General features: G+C 37.2%; 1 long non-coding RNA gene across 3 annotated transcripts; it reads right to left on the reverse strand.

Moving 5' to 3' along the window:
- LOC105490889 (uncharacterized) lies at nucleotides 1–25,600 on the reverse strand. 3 transcript variants are annotated; one of them, XR_011623669.1, is made up of 4 exons: nucleotides 25,542–25,600; nucleotides 6,087–6,244; nucleotides 1,932–2,041; nucleotides 1–165 (listed from the first exon to the last, which is right to left on the reverse strand). It is a non-coding gene; the product is annotated as an uncharacterized lncRNA (long non-coding RNA). The 3 variants fall into 3 exon arrangements; XR_011623667.1 differs by having other exon boundaries at nucleotides 1,932–2,081; XR_011623668.1 differs by lacking the exon at nucleotides 25,542–25,600 and adding an exon at nucleotides 15,329–15,673 and having other exon boundaries at nucleotides 1,932–2,081.

Consider the following 25,600-nt stretch of genomic DNA (forward strand, 5'->3'; position numbering starts at 1 on the left):
TAGAATGGTTTATATTTCTTTGGGTGTATACACAGTAATTGGATTGCTGGATCAAATGGTATTTCTGCCTCTAGGTCTTTGAGGAATCACCACACCATCTTCTACAGTGGTTGAATTAATTTATATTCAAAGTTTTCAATGCATTGGCAGATGAAGCATGGTAACCTAGGAATGAATATCAATATATTAAAGTATTTCATCTAATAGAAGATGCCGTTAATTGTAAAACACAAAATTATTCTGTAAATCAACTTGAAAGAAATAGAATACTGTGGAGGTTGAACTACATGTTAAATAAATCAGCCTAAGAGAAATGCCAGCTGATTTCACGAGTCTTCATCTTCCTTTGTCTCCCTTTATCTGGATGACTCTAAAAATTTAGCTGAAGTTTGATTATTTAAACTTTTTCAAAAAAGTTCATTGCTTCTAAAAATGGAACAGACTAAGTAAATTAATCTGTCTCCTGCTTCTGAGGTTAGACGTAATGAGCACCAACTCTCTGCCCTCTCATTAATTTGCTTTTAAAAACCATATATAAGGAATTTATGCAAAATGTATATGTTTATAACTTAGATAAGGTGCAGCTATGGAAAACTATATACCTGCACATACATTTACAGTATATTTACTACCATGGATTCTAAAATCGTTAAAAGCAATCTCAACTGGTGCCTTGATATGTAGTGTTTTTAGTTTTTATCCATTGTTTCCTTGCAGTTGTAGTATTTACCATTTAAATATTTAATAAATGTAGTGAACAATTTCACCACTTAAATAACAAACATTGAATCACCAAATGTACAAGAAGAAATTGTTAATGCATATTACACCCTCAGGAGAGGAGTCATTTCACCAGCCAGCAACATGCTATAGATGATAAGACCTAAAAGTCAGCAACATCAATATTGGCAATAATAATAATAATGTCTACTGAGTTTTTGTTAAGTTCCATGCACTTGCAATGTACTAAAGGTTTGATCTTCACAACAAACATATGATACAGAAAAAGAAGGAGAAGCTAAAAAAAGGTAAGCAACTTTCTCACCATCATACAGTTAGTCAATGACAGAGTTTCTGCTAGTCTAGCTTCATGCTTATGTACCCTAAGACAGTGCTTCTCAAACTTCAGTGTCTTTAAGAATCTTCTGAAGAACTTAGTAAAGCACACTTGCCTGGGCCCCCTTCTCTGATATTCTGATTCAGGAGGTCTGACATGGAGGTCACCATAAGCTCCCAACTGATACTGATGCTGCCAGCACATGTGGCAAATATTGATTAACAAGTTATCCATACATTTCATAGGTTTCCTCATTGGGCAGTATTCCAGAGGCTAAGACACTCATCTGAGATTTAAGATATCCAGATATTTAGCCTGTTGATGTTGTCAGATAAACAAATGTTGGTAAATTTACTCTCTAGTTTCATTGCATTCCATAAATGCTGAGAGAAACTGTCTTTGCACTCTAAACCTACGTTCTTCCACAAGACCAATTTAGGAAAGTCAGGCACATGAGGTAATTAGTTTCACATTCATTGGCCAGCAGTATCACTCAGGTTTATGAGCACTCTCAACCTGCTTCTTGAACCCTGGTCTGGCCTAGAGCAACAAGGGTTAGAAAATAGTGCAGGCCCCGCAGGGTGATTCTAATGAACAACTTCTTCATGCAAATTACATAAGGACAACATTTTAATCTTGGTCATCTTAGAATTCAAAAAGTCATTTGAACAAAACAATACAAATCAATAGCTATCATAAGCATTCTCCTGTTGGAAGGATTTTAGCTAACATGCATATGGTGCTTATTGACAGGCAATTTTCTAGTACCTTCTTACATTGACTCATTCAATTCTTCCAATAATCCTGTGAGGTAGATAATACCACCGTCTCCATTTTACAGATAATGACACTGACATTCAGAAAAATTAAGTACCTTATCCAAAGTTATAAGCACTGGAGTCCATATTCCAGTGGAAGTGGGCCAGCTCCAGGTATTCTGCTCTTAGCCACTTTTCTTCCTTAGGACAAAAAGGGTCCAAACTCCTTGGTTGCCAGAAGAGCAAATGAATGTTCCTAGTTAGTACTAAAACGATTGAAGAATAAATAAAAATCATAGCCTTACACTAGCTCATTTAAAAGTAAGGTTTCTCTTTTTTTGTCTAAAAATAAGATTTTAGAAACCTTATTACTGGGGAGTTAAGATGAGCACAAAGGAGACATTAGAAAATATTATAAGAATGCATGTATTCAAGTACCAAGGTACAAAATTATGAAATAGTAACAAGATTATAAATTAAGTTTATCACTAAAACTGATTGACATTTCAAAGAAAATATGAGAATATAGAATAAACTGTTTTATAACCAATGCATGGGATGTGTGGGGTGAACCTGAAAGAATTACAGTTAGAATGAAGGGCCAAACATAACTGCCTGCAGAGATTTTCGAAAACAGAAAAAGAAGTCATCACCTAAAGTGACAACCTGATTAAATAAAATCACTTGTTAAAGCTGGAATTCATAGCTTTGGTGCAGCAACTATGAGTACCCATTTGTGACTTTATTCCTGGATGTATCATAAAACAGAAGTATTTTACCAACAGTAGTCAGAGGTAATATCCTAGACAGTTTTCTCAAAGTGGTCTGAAGTACAAACTGGATATAATTAGTGTTACAGGGAGGTTACCCTGGATGTAATAAGCATACTCTGAGATGGAGATTAGCATGCAGAATGTTTATTAGGGGGCAATCTACAGATTTATTTTTACAATGTACCTGTCAAGGAGCAAGGTTAAGCACAAGAAGAAACTGGTCTATGATATAGTCACAACACAAGCCTTAGCTAATCCCATGGGAAGCTATAAAACTAGGAAAGTTCTTCTGAGTTGTCCTGAACTGGAGAAAGGTAGCCTGAAATGTATGTCTACCGGCTCTCGAAGTGGGCTTGCCCAGCAAAGGGATTACGGCAATTTTCAGAAAGGGCAGACAATAGAGCTGCTTTGGGGTAGGACTCCCAGCTGCTGGGCGAATAAGCCCTTCAGAATGATGATGCACAGCATCCACAACAAGCAGTCAGTTGGGATTTAACTAGGTAAGTTCCTGTTCTAAGTATATGTATTCAATAATAGGCAAGTTATCTTTATTAGTAAGTGTGATAATATTCCCTCTGCTGGGAAAACTGAATGTGGTGTTGTATCTCTGTTCCTTAGACACAGGCTGTAACAAGTGTGTCTTTTCTTGCATGAAAAAAATAAAAGCTGACAACCATGTTTTTACACAGTGTTAGGCTAATGAATTATTTCACTCATCTTGTAGTTTAGTAAATTCATTAACATGAAATGTAGTCCTAGAAATTTATCATCAGATGGCAGCACACACATATAGTTAAGACTTCTTCCACTAAAAGAGAAAATACTGAAATTCTAAATTAGGTTGTCATTCTAAAATTATTCTAATGAGGAGCTAAATAACTTACATAAAATCCTATTGAAAAAACGATGTTCACACTTTTTTTGTTAATGTTTTGCATGTGAATATAGTGGCAGTCCTTGAAATCAATGTAGAGAATCAGAGGATGAAACAGTCTTAGGGAGATTATTTATCCAATACCTAATGATAAAGAGGTTTTACTTTTCACCTTATTTGTAGAACAACTACTGCTGACAAGTACCCGAGAGCATATCTGTACCTCAGTTTCCTAATTTGTAAATGGAGATAACAATAGTACCTCCATTTTGGAGTTGCTGTGAGGAAAAAGTAAGAAACACTATTTGCAGAATTAGAAACAGATTCTAGTGTGTTGTGTTACCTATCAATTTTTATTATTCACAATTTTAAATATAGATGCCCAATACTATACTTCTTTCCAATTATAGTTACCATTTATTAATTCAGCACATAGTATAGGATTTGTCATATAATAATTATATGGCATTGATTATCACATTAAGCCTTTTGAACAAATGTTTAAATATGAATTATGAGTCAAAAAACTGAGATATCAATAGATAAAATAACATGTCAGAGGTAAAACTACAAATAAATGATGTGATGGATTTCTATCTTGGTAGATCTACTGAAAACATTTCCTTAAGTGTTTACTACATCAGAAAGAGAGGCTAATCTGAATGTTATCAGCTTTTGAATTTGTGAATTTAAGGAACTGGGTTTTATTTTTTCTACCATAATATTCAAGAGTAATTTCATTATTTAAATTTTTAGCTTATAAGTTGAGGATATTGCTAGATGTGATTGTAAAAAATAATCTAGACTCATCATGGAAATTTTAATAAGATCATGTGTTTGATATTTACTCTTCCTCTATAGAACTGGAGTAAAGATGCTGCACAAAAGGCCAGAATGATGTCAAAGTAGTGTAAACTAATACAGATCAAAGAACAGGAATGGAAAATTGCAAGTAGGGATATGCAGTGGGTTCATATATGGCCCATCTTTGGGCTCAAAACTCTCCAGGGGTTGTTAATTTCACGGCAAGAGTAAGTAACATCATGCAGTCTGTATTTACATTTGTACCCATACTTGACAATGAAATGTGGCCTAATACACAGGGTTTTAAAAATTATCATTATTATTTAATTTGAATATTCACATTTATAGATTCCAAATTCAGGTCACCAAGGATAAGGGAATCAAAGCTCTAAAAATTATAGAATATTTGAGCAATGCAATAATGACTGAACAGGCAGCTAGATGCTTAGATGGTTTCCACTCAATGCAGTTATGTCAGCTACCCACAGTATATTAGCACTAGGATTTCTTTAGCTTTAGGAATTGTCCATATGCAATTCTTCTCATCTACCCATAAGAACATTTTTAAGGGATCAAAGGTGAGCCCATCTCATGGCAATATAACAACCATGTAAATTAGGTTCACTGCTAGTTTTCAGAAAAGCCATTAGTATTTTATTATTAGATATTAAGAGTATCGACAAGAATATTTCATTATAAAATAATAAAAAGTACTAATGGAACTTCTATATCTACAGATTATTGGTAATTTTTGAGCAATATCATTGACAAATTAATTTTCAGTAGCATAACTGAATAAAACTAAGCTCTTTTAGATGTTCTCCAAAACTCTTATGACAAAAGGATTTCACCATACTGTATGCTTTAGCATTTGTAACTCATCAAATTTTTTTTTAATTTTTCAAGTGTACTACTTGTATATAGACACATATATGACCTTATTTCATCACACATCCACCTTAAAAATACACAGCAAGTAAAAGTAGCTCTTAAAGGAATTTAGAAAGCAACATTGGGTGCAGGAACTAAGAGGACTGGCTGGTGTTTTTCATCAGTAATAGGTGGTGGTGGCTAACCTTTCCACTGCGGACACAGCTCAACACAGCCTTACCAACCTGATTCTGCAGATCACCAAATGGCTACTATTTCACTGAAAAGTGTAGGGAAAATATTAATTTGTTTATTTTCTGTGAATTGAGCTAACTTTCCTCGCTAGTCTTTTTGCTAAATAGTGAAGAAAAAACATTTTGAAAAAAATAAAATAAATTTGAATTCAGTGTAGCAAATTTGGTCTAATGTAGTACAATACTTTTTAAAATTTGTTTTTGCAAATTAAAGTAAAATACTGTTCTCTTGGATTTTCTCTACCTCTTGTTTACTCTTGAGCACCCTTAGCAATTTTGTGTGCCATTTCTATGGTAACTGAAAAGTTATTAACCCAAGCCATATTAAAGGACATGGGCTCTAGCAGTTTGATTTATTTACCAAGGACACATTGTAAAACCGTTAACTCAAGGCTTCCCTCAAAGTTTGCTTACTCCTTATTCTCTGAGGAAAGCGTACAAGTACTCCCAATTTTCTAGCTGCTCCCATACCTATCTAGATATTTCTAAAGCTCACTACCCCATTGAGGATGGGAACTACCAGAGATAGAGGATGAACAGGTAGGGCAGGAAATTAAAGTTCTTTTTTTTAACTTTCTTTCTCTTCCTTGTCTTCTCTTCACAATCCCTTGTGACAGAATGTTAGGCTTTTGAATTACTTAAATTCATATTCTCCTAAAATGGGACAGAAATCTGAATAGCCTTTTGAATACTTACATTGCCTATCACAGAGAAGCAACACTATAAGCTGAATTGGCTACTGTTGGTGGTTGTTGCAAAGACAGGAGATGAATACACTGTCGTGTGTTTTCCTTAGCCGCATTAATTTCCTTGGTGTAAGTAGCAGGGTGTTTTTCAGAGAAGAAACTCAAATACTGTGTAGAGAAAGGCAAGTTCATCATTAGGTAGACTTCCTGGATTTAGTTTTCACATACCTTGGGACACTCTGAACTGGAAGACATGGCCACTCTACCAAAAAGTACTTGAGATGTGGGAGGAGGTGGAGTGGTGGGTGAGTATTGGACTGAAAAATTGTGGCCCTGGGAAACAGTGTGGGACTGGGTTCAATAAGTTGACAATTTGAATCTTCCCTGGCCCAGAGAAAGGAGGATCATTCCTGAATACCATGCTGGATGAAAAGCCCACACCATAGGTGGTGGATGGTTAAATAGAACAGATGCTTATCTCATGGTCCTTACATAATGAATACAATGGCTTTAGAGTAGCCATGGACCCTGTTACAATTCTTAAGCTTCTCTGATTTGGTTTCACTTATCTCCATTAGCTTGAAAGAGGCAGAGACTGAAAGGTTAGTTGATCTGATTTCAAAACTTGTTTATCATCTCCTGCTGTCAACTTATCACTGAACCTGGGCACCACATACTCATTTATCAATGAGAAAGAAAGAAGATTGCCAACAGGGATATAACGGAGTTTACCCTCTCTAGATGTTGCCTAGATGATCAGAGAAGCATTTGTAAAATAAAAATGAGAAAAATATTCTTGTAGAGTGTGACCCAGCCCTGTTTCCCTTTTTCAGAGAGTAAATGTCTGTTGAGGAAATATACAATTTTCATCTTATCCTGTCTCATGATCAAATGTATTTGAAGGTTGGTACAATGAGTCTAAAATTTTTCAGAGTGGGGAATGGACATCCTCAGATAAAGATATAGCAGGTAACCTTTATAAAAAGGTAAGCCTGTGTGTTGGCAAATACATGTATTTTTAAGTGACTGTAAGCATGTGTGACCAAAAAAAGAAAATGAGAAAAAACTGTAATCATTCTACTGGCTTATTACAAACTTACACTTGACCTACTGAATTCCTCTTATAATTCAGATCCCAATGAAGTGTAATTCCCTTAATATATGACTTATAGAAGATGCTTAACCTCTATAAAAGATTCTATTTTACCAAACTCTAGCCTGGCTCAGAGGAGCCTATTTCTTAAATATACCTGCCAATTTTGGCCTATAAAGACTTGAAAACACACTTCAATCATTTCAAACAGTTTAAGGCTGCATCCGTAGGATGATATTAGGCTTTCTTAAAGTGCATTCCTGAAAAAACTCAAGATCATCAAAAGTTTGTTTCAGCCAACACCTGAAGATTAGGGCCCCTGTGTCACAGTGTCTGTGGGAAAAGTGTAGCCTAATTCCCACAAGTGCCAGTTAGTGCCAGTTAGCAAACCCAGGTGTGTTTTCCATGGACAAACTCCCCACTTTTAAATTTGTTTTCTTTCTCTGGCACTATTGAACTTCCACTCACCCGCTCCCTATTTCCTCATCCTCCCTTTATAATGCCAGTCACTCTGTATGAATCTAAGTTGACTTGAGTTCACACTGGATTCTTTTCCGTACTGCAATAGTCATTACTGACTCAAGTATTTTCTCAACAATTTAACTAATGTTTGGCTGTGTTTATCATTGACATCCCTTAGTTCCATTTTTCTTCATTTGGTTTCTCAAGAAGCCACAAAATCAATCTCATTTTTAAGTTACATTTGTAATGTATGTAAATAATAAAAACAACAGCTTCTGCCTCTTTTCCAATAGCGGAATTCCTATAAAATTTACCATTTATCATTTTTCAATTATGTAGCATTAGTGATCAGGAACATAAAGTACATTGATATTATTTTGCAACCATCTCACTGTCTACAGAGCTTTTTCATCTTTGTCAACTGAGACTGTGCAAATTAAACAATAACTGTTCATTTTCCCTTTCCTCAGCTCCTGGAGACCACATTTCGCTTTTTGTTTCTATCAATTTGATACTCTAGGTACCTCATATAAGTGTACTCATATAGTGTTTGTCCTTTTGTAACGGGCTTATTTCCCTCAACATAATATCTTCAATCTGTGTTCATCCATGTTGTAATGTGTTGGAACGTCATTTATTTTGAAGGATGAATAATATTCCACTGTGTGTATATAGCACGTTTGGTTTATACATTCGGCTGTCAATGAACATTTGGGTTGTTTTTACCTTTGGCTATTGCAAATTATGCTGCTATGAGCATAAGTGTACAAATACAAGCATACCTTGTTTACTGCACTTCACTTTATTGTGTTGTACAGATACTGCATTTTTTTTTTTTTTTTTTTTTTTTTACAAATTAAAGATTTTGGCAGCCCTGCATCAAATAAGTCTCTAAGGACTATTTCCCAATAGTATGTGCTCCCTTCACATCTCTGTGCCACATTCTCACAATACTGTAATTCTCAAAATATTTTCAACTTTTTCATTATTATTATACTTGTTACAGTGACCAGTGATCCCTGATGTCACTATTGTAATAGTTTTGGGGTGCCATGGACCACACCCATATAAGATGGCAAATTTAATTAATATATGTTGTGTGTGTTCTGACTGCTCCAACAATAGGCAGTTGCTATATGTCGTCCTCTCCTTGGACCTCCCTATTTCTACAGAACAATATTAAAATTAGGCCAAGTCATAACCCTCCAATGTTCTCTAAGTATTCAAATGCGAGGAAGAGTTGCAAGTCTCTCACTTTATATCAAAAGGCTAAACTGAGTAAGCTTAGTGAGGAAGGCAGGTTGACAGCTAAGACAGGTCAAAAGTTAAACCTCTTGTGCCGGTTATCAAGTTGTGAATGCAAATAAAAGTTATTGAAGAAAATTAAAAGTGCTACTCTAATGAACACATGAATAATATAAAAGCAAAACATGGAAAAAGTTTTAGTAGTCTGGACAGATCAAACCAGCCACATTTCCTTAAGCAAAGCCTAATACAGAGCAAGGCCCTAACCCTCTTCGATTTTATGAAGACTGAGAGAGGGGAGGAAGTTGCAGAAGAAAAGTTTGAAGTTAGCAGAAGTTGCTCCAGGAGGTTTAAGGAAAGAAGCCATCTTCATAAAGCAAAAGTACAAAGTGAAAGAGCAAATGTTGATGGAGAAGCTGCAGCAAGTTATCCAGATCTAAGATAATTAATGCTGGCAGGCCGTGGTGGCTCACACCTATAATCCCAGTACTTTTGGAGGCTGGGGTGGGCAGATTGCTTGAGGCAAGGAGTTCAAGACCAATCTGGACAACATGGTGAAACCCCATCTCTATAGAAAATACAAAAATTATCCAGGTATGGTGGTACACACTTGTAATCTCAGCTTCTTGGGAGGCTGAGACATGAGAACTGCTTGTACTTCAGTGTGTTTTTGTGGTGGATGGTAACAGTTTTCCTTTCCATATTTAGTGATTCCTTCAGGAGCTCTTAAAAGGCAGGCCTGATGGTGATGAATTTCCTCAGCATTTGCTTGTCTGAAGACAATCTTATTTCTCCTTCACCTATGAAGCTTAGTTTGGCCAGATACGAAATTCTGGGTTGGACATTCTTTTATTTAAGAATGTTGAATATTGGCCCCCAATCTCTTCTGGCTTACAGAGTTTCTGCTGAGAGGTCCGCTGTTAGTCTGATGGGTTTCCATTTGTAGGTGACCTAGCCTTTCTTTTTGTCTGCCTTAACATTTTTTCTTTCATTTCAACCTTGGAGAATCTGAGAATTAGATGTCTTGGGGTTGATCTCGTGGAGTATCTTAATGGACTTCTCTGGATTTCCTGAATTTGAATGTTAGCCTGTCTTGCTAGGTTGAAGTCCTCCCGGATGACATCCTGAAGTATGTTTTCCAACTTGGTTCTGCTCTCCCGTCTCTTTCAGTTACCCCAATCAGTCATAGGTTTGTTTGTTTGTTTGTTCATTTGTTTTCCACATAATCACATATTTCTCAGAGGTTTTGTTCATATCTTTTCATTCTTTTTTCTCTATTCTTTTCTGCTTGTCTTATTTCAGAAAGATAGTCTTCAAGCACTGAGATTCTTTCCTCCACCTGGCATATTTGGCTGTTGATACTTGTGATTTCACTGTGAAGTTTTCTTGTTGTGTTTTTCAGCTCCATCAGGTCATTTATATTCCTCTCTAAACTGGCTATTTTGGTTATCATCTCCTGTAACGTTTTATCATGATTATTAGCTTCTTTCCATTGGGTTAGAACATGCTCCTTTAGCTCAGTGAAGTTCATTATTACCCACTTTCTGAAGCCTACTCCTGTCAATTCAGCCATCTCAGTCTCAGCCTAGTTTTGTGCCCTTGATGAAGAGGTGTCGTGATCATTTGGAGGAGAAGAGGGGCTCTGGCTTTTTGAATTTTCAGCATTTTTATATTGATTCTTTCTCATCTTTGTGATCTTATCTGTCTTTGATCTTTAAGGTTGCTGACCTTTGAATGGGGTTTTTGTGGGGTCTTTTTTGTTGATGCTGCTATTGTTGTTGATTTCTATTTGTTTGTTTTTCTTTCAGCAGTCAGACCCCTCTTCTGTAGGGCTGCTGTGGTTGGCTGGGGGTCCACTCCAGACTTTTAATCACCTAGGTACCCCCTGCACTTGGAGGTATTACCAGTGAAGCTGCAAAATAGTAGAGATGGCAGCCTGCTCCTTCCTCTTAGAGCTCCATCTCAAAGGGCACCGACCTGATGCTGCCCCCAAATGCTATTACAGGAAGTGCCTGGAGATCCCTATTGGGAGGTCTCAGTCAGTCAGGAGGAATGGGATCAGGGACCCGCTTAAAGAAGCAGTCTGGCTGCCCGTTGGTGGAGTAGGTATGCTGCACTGGGGGGAAAGCCCCCTCCTCCAGACCTCCTGAACTCTCCAGATCCAGCAGGCAGGAAAGCGTAAGTCACTGAACTGCAAAGATGATGGCCACCCCTCCCCTGAGGGACTCCACCCAGAAAGACCAGAGTTCTGTCCATGAAACCTTGGCGAGAGTCACTAAAATTCTTGAAGGGAGGCCCCGTGCATTGAGGAGGGATGGATTGGGGTCTCACTTAAAGAAGCAGTCTGGGCCAGATGCTGTGGCTCATGCCTGTAATCCCAGCACTTTGGGAGCCTGAGGTGGGCGGATCACAAGGTCAGGAGTTCAAGACCAGCCTGGCCAATATGGTGAAACCCCATCTCTATTAAAAATACAAAAATTAGCTGGGTGTGGTGGAGGACACCTTTAGTCCCAGTTACTCAGAAGGCTGAAGCAGAAGAATTGCTTGAACCTGGGAGGCAGAAGTTGCAGTGAGACAAAATAGTGCCACTGCACTCCAGCCTGGGCAACAGAGTGAGACTCCATTAAAAAAAAAAAAAAAAAAAAAGCAGTCTGGCCATGATCTGCCACAGAGCTGTCCTCTGCTCTGGGGAATTGCTCCTGGTCTGGACCACCCGGACTCCCTGGAGCCGGCAGACTAAAACAGCAAACTCAGGTTGCAGAGATAGCAGCCGACCCTCCTCCAGTGAACTTGAACATCTCATAGAGTATCCAGCCTGCTGCTTCTGGCCAGCTGGAATTCCAAGCCAGTGGGTCTTAACTTGGGAGCCTGCTGAACAATGCCACTTGGCTCCCAGACTTCAGCCCCTTTCCTAGGAGAATGGACAGATCTGCCTCACCAGAATTCCCAGGGCCCGAGTATGCAAAAATTCCTGGGTCTCTGTGTGTGCCTGAGCGACCTCCAAGAGTCTGCACAGCTCTGTGCTTTGAACCTAATGCCCTGGTGGTATTGGCTCACAAGGGGATCTCTTCATCTGCGGGCTGCAAGATCCATGAGAAACATGTGGTTTCCTGGCCCAGGTCACACAATCACTCACCACCTCCCTTAGCTGGGGGTGGGGGTTCCCCTGATTCCACGACACTCCTAGCTGGGCCATCACCCCACCTGCCTTTCCTCACTCTCTGTGGGTCATGTGGACCACCTAGTCAGTCCCAAAGTGAGAACCTGGTTAACCTGGTTACCTCAGTTGAAGGTATAGAATTCACTCGCCATTTTCATTCTTCTCCATGAGAGCTGCAGACCACAGCTGCTTCTAATCAGCTATTTTCCGGAACATTTTTTTTTTTTTGAGACACAGTTTTGCTCTGTCGCCCAGCTGGAGTGCAGTGGCATGATCTCAGCTCACTGCAACTTCCACCTCCTGGGTTCCAACAATTCTCCTGCCTCAGCCTTCTGAGTAGCTGGGATTACAGGCACTTGTCACCATGCCTGGCTAATTTTTGTATTTTTAGTAGAGACAGGGTTTCACCATGTTGGCCAGGCTGGTCTGGAACTCCTGACCTCATGATTCACCTGTCTTGGCCTCCCAAAGTGCTGGGATTACAGGCATGAACCATCGCACCCAGCCCAGAACATTTTTTTACAGCATGTTTTTCTGAATATTTTATGCCCACTGTTGAGATTAAATGCTGACAAAATAATATTGCTTTCAAAATGTTACTGGTCATTGACAATGCAACTGGTCACCCAAGAGTTGTGATGTAGTTGTCCAAGGAGTTTAATACTATTTTCATGCCTGCTAACGCAATATCAATTCTGCAACCCATGGATCAAAGAGTAATTTTAATTTTCAAGTCTTATTATTTAAGAAATACATTTTGTAAAGCTATAGCTGCCCATAGACAGTGATTTCTTTGATCGATCTGGGTACAAATTATATCCCTTATAAGAAAGAGATTCAAGTTGCTTCAAAAATTAAAATAATTTGTGAGAACGTGTATTAGTGTGTTTTCACACTGCTAATAAAAACATACCTGAGACTGGGTAACTTATAAAGGAAAGAGGTTTAAATGGCTCAAAGTTCCACATGGCCAAGAACACCTCACAATCATGGTGGAAGGCAAAGGAGGAGCAAAGTCACCTCTTGCATGGCGGTAGGCAAAAAGAGCCTGTGCAGGGGAACTCCCCTTTGTGAAACCATCAGATCTCGTGAGACTTATTCACTGTCATGAGAACAACACAGGAAAGAACCATCCCCATGATTCAGTTACCTCCCACTGGGTCCCCTGCCATGACATATGGGAATTATGGGAGCTATAATTCAAGATGAGATTTGGTTGGGGACACAGCCAACCCATACCAGAATCCAAATGTGATTAATATGGTACATAGCTCACACATCTCAGAAATGTGAGACAAACTAATACTTCCCACTCCCCTCTTTATGACCACAGCCTTTCAATCGTGGAGTGTTTCAGCAGCACAGGAATCTCAGGGCATATGCCAGGATCACTGTCAGAGGGAAGAAACAGACTACAACCCTCTCATCTGCAGCCTCTACCCCTTCTCTGTGGCAGTGTTATTTTCAACATATTATTATAGATAAACCACATGGTAGATTACACTGCAAAACTTTAAAGACCTTGAAAATTAATCAATTAAATATAACTAATTATAAAACATAAAATGTTTATGCATGTAAACATTATGAAATTATTAAAAATTATAAAACATGGTTTTTATTAGGGAGACCGCTATTGGATATATAACAATTGTAATTAAACATTATCCCTAGACTAATGAAAAGATTTGTTTAATGAAAACTCAGTAATTGGTTGCCCTAGTCATAATCTTTTATGTCCTACTGACAGTTTTTTTGTTTTGTTTTGTTTGTTTGTTTGTTTGTTTGAGATGGAGTCTCGTTCCATCACCCAGACTGGAGTGCAGTGGCAAGATCTCGACTCACTACAAGCTCTGCCTCCCAGGTTCATGCCATTCTCCTGCCTCAGCCTCCCCAGTAACTGGGACTACAGGTGCCCGCCACCACGCCCAGCTATTTTTTTTGTATTTTTAGTAGAAACGGAGTTTCACCATGTTAGCAGGATGGTCTCAATCTCCTGACCTCGTGATCCACCCACCTGGGATTACAGGTGTGAGCCACTGCACCCAGCTGTCCTACTGAAAGTTTTGAGCTCTGTAAGAATAAAAAGTCAAACAGGAAAATAAGACTCCTGTCTATTGCAAGACAATTATGCAGGCATATAGAAAGTTATTTTTCAATTTTTAAGGACCTCTTGTAAGGCAAATATGGTGGTAACAAATTTTCTTAATATTTGCTTGCCTGAAAAGGATCTTATTTCTCCTTTGCTTAAGAAGCTTGGTTTGTCTGGATGTGAAATTCTTGCTTGGAACTTCTTTTTTTAAGAATGCTGACTAGGCATCCAATCTCTTCTGGCTTGTAGGGTTTCTGCTGAAGGTTCTGCTGTTAGTATAAAGTCCCTGTGTAGGTGACCTGCCCCTTCTTTCTAGCTGCCTTTATCGCAACATGGATGGAGCTGGAGGCCATTATCCTAAGCAAACTAATACAGGAACAGAAAAACAAATACTGCAGGCTCTCACTTAGAAGTGGGATCTAAACATTGAGTACTCATGGAACAAAGAAGGGAACAACAAACACTGGGGCCTACTTAAGGGTGGAGGGTGGGAAGAGGGTGAGGAATGAAAAACCACCTATTGGGCATTATGCTTATTACCTCGGTGATAAAATAATCTGTACAGCAAAACCCCATGACATGCAATTTACCTGTATAACAAACCTGCACATGCACTCTTGAACCTAAAATAAAAGCTTAAAAAAAGACAGAACCAAGGAAGAAATGATGCTTTAAAAAGACTAATGAGCTATCAATGGCAATCTAAGATAAATCCTAAGGTGCTAAATAAAAAAAAAAAGAAAATTTTTAGGATGCAAAAGTTTTTTAGAACTTTACATTAATAGCTTTAAATGGGATATTAATTGTTTCATAAAAAGTAAGTATTCATATTTACTAAAGTATTCGTCTGTTTTGTTCCTAAAATAATTGATTAAATTTATTTATTAATATACATTATTGGTCATTTCAGCACCCAGAATTCTGTACATAGGATAATGAAAGGTATATTTTACATATACTGCCAACAGAAAAGTGAAACTAAGACAAATTGAACAAAATTTTCTGTCTTCTACTAGAATGAATAGTAGATTCTATTCATATCTGTAACTCACTTCAATGCCAGGAGCATCCTGATTTCAGAGAACTTAAAATTTGGAAAAAACAAAGTGCGTCTGAAATAAGCCTGTACTAGTCCATTTTCATGCTGCTGATAAAGACATACCCAAGATTGGGAAGAAAAAGTGGTTTAATTGGACTTACAGTTCCACATGGCTGGGGAGGCCTCAGAATCACAGTGGGAGGCGAAGGACACATCTTATGTGTCAGCAGCAAGAGAAAATGAGGAAGAAGCAAAAGTGGAAATCCTTGATAAATCCATCAGATCCCATAAGACTTATTTACTATTGTGAGAATAGCATCGGAAAGAACAGCCCCCATGATTCAGCTACCTCCCCGTGGGTCCCCCTGACAACAGGTAGGAATTCTGGGAAATACAATTCAAGTTGAGATTTGGTGGAGACACAGCCAAACCATATCACTCCACCCCCGGCCCCTCCAAATCTCATGTCCTCACATTTCAAAACCAACCATGCCTTCCCAATAGTCCCCCAGTCTTTTTTTTTTTTTTTTTTGGAGGCAGAGTCTTGCTCTGTTGCCCAGGCTGGAGTGCAGTGCCATGATCTTGGCTCACTGCAACTCTGCCTCCTGTGTTCAAGCAATTCTCCTGCCTCGGCCTCTCGAGAAGCTGGGACTACAGGAGCATGCTGCCACACTTGGCTATTTGTATTTTAGCAGAGATGGGGTTTCACCCTGTTCCCCAGGCTGGTCTTGAGCTCCTAAGCTCAGGAGATCCACTCGCCTAGGCCTCCCAAAGTGCTGGGATTACAGGCGTGAGCCACTGCACCCAGCCCACAGTCTTAACTCATTTTAGCATAACCCACAAGTCCACAGTCCAAAGTCTCAACTGAGACAAGGCAAGTCCCTTCTGCCTAAGAGCCTGTAAAATCAAAAGCAAGCTAGTTCTTTCCTAGATACAATGGGGGTCCAGTTATTGGGTAAATACAACCATTCCAAATGGAAGGAACTGACCAAAACAAAGGGATTACAGGGCCCATGCAAGTTCGAAATCCAGCGGGGCAGTCAAACTTTAAAGCTCCAAAATGATCTCCTTTTACTCCAGGTCTCATATCTAGGTTACTCTGATGCAAGAGGTGGGTTCCCATGGTCTTGGGGAGCTCTGCCCTGTGGTTTTGCAGGGTACATACAGCCACCCACCTGGCTGCTTTCACAGGCTGTCATTGAGTGTCTGTGACTTTTCTAAGCACATGGTTCATGCTGTTGGTGGATCTACCATTCTGGGGTCTGGAGGATGATGGCCCTCTTCTCACAGTTCCACTAGGCAGCACGCCACTGGGAACGCTGTGTGGGGGATCCGACCCCACATTTCCCTTCTGCACTGTGCTAGCAGAGGTTCTTCATGAGGGCCCTGCCCCTGCAGCAAACTTTCGTCTAGTCATCCAGGCGTTTTCATACATCTTCTGAAATCTTGGCGGAGGTTCCCAAACCTCAATTCTTGATTTCTGTGCACCCGCAGTCTCAACACCACATGGAAGTTGCCAAGGCTTGGAGCTTCCATCCTCTGAAGCCACAGCCTGAACTGTATGTTGGCCCCTTTCAGCCAAACTTGGAGCAGCTGGGACACAGGGTGCCAAGTCCCTAAGCTGCACACAGCATGGGGACCCTGGGCCTGGACCACTTTTTCCTCCTGGGTCTCTGGGCCTGTAATGGGGAGTGCTGCTATGAAGCTCTCTGAGGTGGCCTATTGACATTTTCCCCATGGTCTTGGGGATTAACATTAGTCTCCTTGCTACATATGCAAATTTTTGCAGCTGACTTGAATTTCTTCCAAGAAAATGTTTTTTTCTTTTCTATTGCATTGTCAGGATGGAAATTTCTGAACTTTTTTGGTTCATTTCCCTTTTAAAACTGAATTCCTTCAGCAGTACACAAGTCACATCTTGAATGCTTTACTGCTTAGTAAAGCATTCTTCTACCAGATATCCTAAATCATCTCTCTTAAGTTCAAAGTTCCACAGACCTCTAGAGCAGGGGCAAAATGCCACTAGTTTCTTTGCTAAAACATAACAAGAGTCACCTTTACTCCAGTTCCAAACTAGTTCCTCATCTCCATCTGAGACCATCTCAGACTGGACCTTATTGTCCATATTGCTATCAGCATTTTGGTCAAAGCCATTCAGCAAGTCTCTAAGAAGTCCCAAACTTTCCCACATTTTCCTGTCTTCTCCTGAACCCTCCAAACTGTTCCAACCTTTGCCTGTTACCCAGTTCCAAAGCTTCTTCCACATTTTCAGGTATCTTTTCCGCAATGCCCCACTTCTGGTACCAGTTTATTGTATTAGTCCATTTTCACCCTGCTGATAAAGAACGCACCCAAGACTGGGAATAAAAAGAGGTTTAATTGGACATAAAGTTCCACAGGGCTGGGGAGTCCTCAGAATTATGGTGGGAGGTGAAAGGTGCTTCTTACATCATGGCAGCAACAGAAAATGAAGAAGAAGCAAAAGCGGAAACCCCCGATAAACCCATCAGATCTCATGAGACTTACTCACCATCATGAGAACAGCACAGAAAACACTGGCGCCCATGACTCAATTACCTCCCCCTGGGTCCCTCCCATAACACATGGGAATTCTGGGAGATACAATTCCCAGAATTTGGGAGAGCCAAACCATATCAATGCCTAATATCACTTCAAGTGTTTGAAATATTGTTGATTCCTTGTCCAAAACAATTCAAATTAAGATATATGACAATAAGTACAAAGATAAGAAGGAAAGAGAAATCTAATTATTTTGACATTAAGCAATTACTTAAGTCATTTGTACATTCATTATTTCAAGATTCTTCTTACATTCGTAGGAAACCTCAGCAAGGAAGACATATTTAAGATCAACCTATCAACATAAACAGTGCTTTTATATATTGACAAAACTATAAGACAATATTATAAAAATCAAATTATGATTTAAAACAACAATGAATACCCTAAAAATTGTGATGATTACTTATTTGGACAATTAATTCTACTAGAATTTTTAGTCATGCTTCGTTTTCTAAACTTATTGATTTGTTCTGCACTTCAATTTCCTCCTATTTGAATAAAGTCACCCAGAGTTGGTCTTTGTTTTTATTTATTTTTTTAAGAAACTTCTTCTATGTCTCAGTGAGACAAAAATTCTCATATTCTTTATGATTGAAAATACTTTTAATTAACTCTCCCATTTAAATTATACATTATCTAGATATAAAAGTTTAGGTTAAAAATTGTTTTTGCTAATTGTGGACATTTTTGTATTTAATTTAATTTTTTTAATTTTTAATTTTTGTGAGTATATAGTAAGTGTGTATATTTGTGGGGTACATGTGATGTTTTGAATGTTTTGATACAGGTATGCAATGTGAAATAATCACATCATGGAGAATAGAGTGTCATAGTCTCAAGCATTTATCATTTGTGTTATGAACAATACAATCATAGTCTTTTATAATGGTTATTCTAAAATGTAAAATTAAGTTATTGACTATAGTCACCCTGTTGTGGGATCTCAATCTGAATCTTTTCCCTTGCAGTGATCTGCTTTTCTACCCTGGAAACTTAAGAAAAATATATGTTCTTGGTGTTAATGTTCCTAAAATTCATTGTAGTGCTTCTAGAGTGTGAATTTGTTTCAAATATTGGCTATTCTGCATATCATGTTATGAACACTTTGAACCTGAGATCTGATTTTTTATTCTATTATAGGATGTAATTTGTTAAAACCTTAATCATCTTCATTTTATATTTTTTCTCCTTTTATGACTTCTCTGTGATAGATATTAGTATCGTTACAGATTTTAATTTCCTCACACCTTAACTTTGTCCTCACTCATTTCCTCTTGGCCCTCTTCTGGTGTCTTATGCAAGAATTCCTCCACAAATTATCTGATCACTCATTCATTATTTTAAAGCTTTTATTTTATGATGCAATCTATCCCTTTGAGTTACATATTTCAACTTTTTTTTTGTATCTAATATATTGAAGTGGCTATGCTTTATAATGGCTTCATTGTCCTTCGTATTTCCATTGTAATTATTTCTGTAAGACTTTTTCCATTTGTTTAAATCTTGTGTTAAGCTATGAATTTGGCTTCCCTAGATATATTTTGCTATCTGCTAGCTTTCACTCATAATACTGAAACTCCTCAGACATGTTGAATTTTTCTCGTTATAAATATCTTTATTGTCATTACTACCAATCTGCGGGGTGAGCCAAGCCTGAAGTACTAACTTCCTTTATGTGTGTGTGTTGAAATTGGAGGAAAATATACATTGGAAGAGCCTCCGACAATATAGTGCATGATTTCCTGCTCCCTATTCCCATTTACAGCATAGATATTGTCTGTCCTCTAGGGAACATGATAGTACATGTACTTCAATAGCTTATTTCCTAGATTATCAGCTGAGAGCTAGAGCCTACCAGACTTAAGCATAATTATTGTTCTTGGGTTTTCACTCCAGCCTGGCTCCAGTATCACCTCGATAGAACTCTACAACTGGAACAATAAAAGAAGGAGATTTTGAAGTGACAAAGTAAGAGAGATCGAAATGACATTTCAAGTTTCTTTCTCTTTCCTCTCTTATTTTATTGATCTTTTCACTTTTTTAGTTTTCCTTTCTTCTCTTTTGTCTTTTCACTTTTTTTCTTTTTTTCTTGACACTTTATTTCACTGAATTATAACATCAACATTTCAATACTGCCCAGGACTTAGTCCATCACAGTTTACAAGGCATACCCTTTCCAACTGCTGCTCCAGTTAAGTCCATCCTGATCACACTCATGAATAGGCTTGATTTCAACTGCATACAATGGAGGGAGAAACAGTGCAACAAATATCCCCTACAGCAACTCAATCTCTCTTCTTGGTTTTTGGACTTCCACTGAAGGCCACTTTCTGCCTCCCAGGAAATGCAAGAATTCAAAAACCTTAGGCTCCCATGGGCCTCGCATAGGTTTTGGTTGTTACTAAAAGGAGCTCCATATCATTCCCTGTCTCACACTGGAATTTCCAAAACTAGGTAAGAGACTGAGAACTAGAATCTATTTTACAGGTCTTCATCTTATACAGAAATCAGTGATGTTGGGCCGTATTTTTGGAATGTATATAGTCTTCCATATATTTCGATTAAACTAGTTGGTCAATTATTCTTGTCACCTGTAGTGAATTTATCCAATAACTGTCCCAATTCCCCTAGTTAATGTTGGATATACAAAGACACATTTTCATAATCTGTGTTTCTTTTAGCTTAGAGCTTATGCAAACTACAGCTGTCTCCTTTCCCATCTATGCCCTTTCTCTATTGCAGTGTTATCCTCAACATGCTATAACAGATGAAATGCCAAGAAATAGTATCAGGCAAATATTTTGACTGTATCAAAAGTTAATCAACTAATATAATTGTTTAAATTATAAATATGTTTTGCATAATGCAAGCCACAATTAGATACATCATAATGAGGATTAAGTAGTAGCCTTAATAAATAAAGATGTATTTTATTAAAATTCAGTGGACCATTTGTTTCTCAGGAGGTATCCCATACTTCTATTTTCTATTGAAACTTTTTAGCTTGGGAGTAATAGAAAAATCATATAGTAATGGGAATGTCCTGAGTTTCAGTATTAGAAGACAAGCTGATACTTACCATTGTTTTAGTTTTAATGAATTAATTCATTATTTTATTGTAGAATAATAAAATATATTTAAAGCTAAATTGACAAAAGTTTTTGGAACGTCTTTAGAAAAATAATCCCAAGTTACTTATTAGTTTAAAATAACTCTAGAATAACTTATTACTGTGAATTAAACTCTGTAGCTTCCAATTTCTTTTATTAAAATTTTAATTAAAATGTTCCCTCTTGAAACACGCTTTTCAATTATAACTTTAAGAAGACAATTTTCTTATTAAGGATGATTACATCCACTGATCTAATTTGGACTCCTTAAGGAAAATAAAACCTAATCTCAGCCATACATCAATCCTCCCCTAGGATTAGTTTCAACTGGTAATGATTTGTATTATATACTATAATATTTATAGAACTTATATCGCACTAACTTTATTGCAATAACATTAAAATTCTTACCTTAGTCTTCACATTGAGTGTGGCCTATTCAGTGCCTACATCAATTAATAATCAATAACAGAGATCTGTAGGAATTTAATACACAAAAGTCCTAAAATTTACCTATTTGTGATTGGGTAACTTAGCTATTTAATTTTGGCCATATCTCCATATGTCCTTTTATCTTCTAAAAAATTAAATTATAGAAACAAAATATAAAAAGAGTAAAATTTACTTAAAATTTATGCAACAGAACTATGTTAGAAGAATAGATAAGTAGATGGAGGAACAAATGCAAAAAAGGCATACTTTAAAACAAATGCATCAGCTAATTCATACGTAATGTTATTGTGTGAATTATTCTGTTGTTTTCAAACTAGTTCTGCACTATGTAAGAAGTTATCTATTAGGTTGATACAAGAGTAGCGGTTTTCACCATTGAAAGTGGGAAATAGCACCACACAGACCTTAGCCTACCTTTTACAATGATCCCAAGAACTCATGGAAATATTTTCAAATGCATAAATTGTAATTTGCTGCTATTATTAATAGGGACATTTACAAATTCCTAAGCAATTTAAAAATTATTTTTAAATTTTTAAAAGAAGGATTGGTATATTTTGAAATATTAAAAATTAGTGACTAAAATGACACGATATGTACATGAGAATATATGTAACTATAGATTATTGGTCATTTCAGCACCCAGAACTCTGCATAACATAGGGAATATGTAGTTGCATATTTTACAATCATTGTCAACAGAAAGGTGAATTGAAGTTAAACTGCTCCAAATATTTCAAAGGCTTCCTAATAGAAATAATAATAGAGTATATCCATAACATGTTCCAATTTTCAAAGAATATTGAAAACCTGTAATGAAATCTTTCCACCATAGATTTTAATCAGTCACCACCATGAGCAAATACTAGTAGCTAAGTAAGCAGGCCTTAAAAGTCCTGGAGAGAAACAGAGGACATTTGCATAAACAAAACCTGAAAAACCTGTCCAAGAACAGCAGGACGTAGAGACACTGATACTGTGAATATAGATGAAAACTTGATTTAGTCAAGAAGACATTTCAGCCTCTATGTGGGGTGATACATGGTATCAGGATTTTAATTTTGAAAGACAAGGTCCTCAGAGCTTGATGCTGTTACATGAAGACAGATCTTGGGGAAGTGGTGACAAAATGCCCTTGTGGTTTAGGTCAGTGCAGAACACACTGCAAATCTTCTTTACAGAAAGGTGTCAAAACAGAAGAGCATATTTTCCTTTTGGGTCTTTCAAATCTGATATTTCTAAATCATGGTGAATAATAATTTGAATACTCAGAATCTATTTATCACTACATTCAAACAGTCAATTAAGCTCCACTTCTAGTAGAGGAATGTATCTACACACATTATTTGGAATTCCTCTACAAATTTTGTCCTTTCCCCCACCCCCACTTATTTATTTATAAGTCACTGCTTCTCTGCCCTCTTATGAACAGAGCTTGAAAATATTTGTGTGTATCCAAATCCTGTTTGAGTAGGCAGAATAATGGCCCACCAAAGATGTCCATATCCTATTCCCCAGAACTTGTAAATACTGGTGCTACATGGCAAAAGAGACTTTGCAGATATAATTATATCACAGTATTTAATTAGGGAGTTTATCCTGTATTATCTAGTTTGGCCCAACTTAATCAAATGAGTCCTTAACAGCAGAGAATTTTCTCTGGCTGAAAGCGGAAAACAGATGGAGTAGAAATGAAAATCAGAGAGATTCCAACTCTAAGAATTCAATGCATCATTGCTGGCTCTCAGATGTAGGAATCTACAAACCTGAGAGGACCTTCAGGGGTTTGTTAACAGCTAGCCAAAAGCAGGTAGCTCAGTCCTATAATTTCGAGGAACTGAATCCTGCCAAAAGCCTAAACAAGATTAGAAGTAAATTCTTCCTAGAGCCTTGTAATGAAAACCCAGCCAAAAAAACTTTATAAAATCCAGAGCAAGAAACCAGGAGAGCCAACCTGAATTTCTGACATACAGGATTGTTTTTGAACACAAAATTGTGTTATTTCAAGTAGCTAAATTTGTGACAATTTGTTACAGTAGCAATAGAAAATAAACACATATTATATACATATCTGTAATTATTTCCATATCAACCTATGTGTATATTGAACTTAATATGAGTTCATACTGATATCTCAGACTCTTAGTCTAGCACCACAGAGTTCATTCTGCTCTTGCTTATTTGTAACTTATTTTCCTGACAGTGAGAAACTTTATATTATCTTCCATTATTTGCTTATCTCTAATAATACACATAGTTTAAGAATTATTCATCTATAAGTGTGTGATATTCAAACTTACCAACTAGAGTATTATATTTATGGACAGTTGTTTTCGTCTTGAATTTTACAAACTGAATACCTCTTTTGCAAAGTTACTTAAGTCATCCCCTTTTTTTCCCCACATGACCTGTAGTAAAATTTCCACATCAACTGTAGTAAAATTTCCTATATATTACAATACAGTTAGGCTTATTTGTCAGAGGCTACATTACATAATAAGATTCCCTAACACTCTAGATCATATTTTTTTATTTGCATTCATTAAAGTTCACTCTCTACAATGTACAATTCTATGAATTTTGACAAGTGCATAGAATGTTGTATCCACCACTCCAGTAACTCATAGAAAAGTTTACCACACTAAAAATCCTTCTGCGTATCCCCATTATAGTTGACCACGCTGTCTTCTCCTAACATGTAGCAACCACTGGTATGTTTTCCATCCCTATAGTCTTGCCTTTTTTCAAATATCATACAAATGGAATTGTACAATCTCTACATAATTATTTTGCCTGGCTTTCTTCAGCTAGTAAGACACATTTAAGTTTTATCCAGGGCTTTTGTGTAAGTAAATAGCTTGTTTCTTTTCTTTTTTTAAAGTAATATTCCATCGCATGGATATATCACAGTTTATTTATTTATTACTTGAAGAATATACAATTTTTGGTAATTATTAAGAAAACTACTCTAAACATTTGTTTACAGAATTTTGAGAGAATACAGGTTTTTGATGTCCTTGGATGAATATCTAGAAATAGGATTGATGACTTGTATGGTAAGTCTATGCATGTTTGTAAGAAACTGCCAAGCTGTTTCCCAAAATGGCTGTAGCATATTTCATTCCTGGGAGCAATAAATGAGAGTTTCTGTTACTATATATTTTTAACACCATTTAAGGTTGCTTTTAAATACTGTTGACTTAATTTTCAACATTGAGGAACTGATACACTGTTTTCTGAAGTGGCTGCACCATTAGACATTCCTATCAGCAACAAATGAGGATTCCAATTTGTCCATGTCTTTCGCAACACTTGTTTTTATTTTTTATTTTAGCTATCTCAGTAGGTGATGCCTCAAATATATTTCTGTCAAAGACTTCATTTTACATATTTAGTTCACTCAGCTTATAGAGTTGAATGAAAAAAATTGTAAAGCCAATTTTCATTACTAAACCAACTAGCCACATACATTTGCTTTCTCCAAAAATGGAATATCTCACTCACTTTCAATTCTAATAGATGTTTTCATCCTTATGAAAACCATGCACTTTTCTCAGCTCATTTTCTAAGTTGTATAGGTAGGAAAGCAAACAGAGAGGAGAGAAAAAATAAAGAACCTCATCGTAACATTGTAGTCTGAAAGAAATGTCACCATTACTTTCAGCACTTGTTACTGACACTCTTTTTGCTATGATTTTATGGGATTCTCCTGCAGAAGTGACCATTCTTTCATGGTAGTCTGAAATTCTTCCATGGTAGTAAAATGGAAGAAGCAAAGTAGTGAAAATATGACAGCATTACCATCCCATCCTAGAATATATCTAAAGATGAAGGCTAACAACAAGCCGCATCCTCAACAGAAATATTTATCAAGACAAGGAAAAAACAGAACTATACTATGCTGACTGGAATAAGCAAGGTTTCATATGAAAATCATTATTTCAAATATTTATTTGATTTGGCACTACAGAGGTTTTTATATATCAAAATGTTAAGATTTAAAGTGAATGTGGTGTATGTAGGTTTGCGGGTGTGGGGGTGGAGTTCTTTTTGTTTTGTTTTTAATAATAAGAGCAACTGTTAACCGAGCTGTGGGGTGGGGGCAAAAAGAGCCAGAAGGAGTCGCAGACCTCAGGACCATTCTTGTTGTTTTTTAGAACCATTCTTATTCTGGGATTTCTGCACCTACTCAAGTCTCACCCAAAGCCAGGTACCTCTAATCCCCTACCTGGCCCTCTGTCCAGGCAGTTGGAATCTTCACCTAGCAACACATTTCAGATCCAGATT

Source organism: Macaca nemestrina, chromosome 5 (genome assembly GCF_043159975.1).
Source record: "Macaca nemestrina isolate mMacNem1 chromosome 5, mMacNem.hap1, whole genome shotgun sequence".
Taxonomy (NCBI): domain Eukaryota; kingdom Metazoa; phylum Chordata; class Mammalia; order Primates; family Cercopithecidae; genus Macaca; species Macaca nemestrina.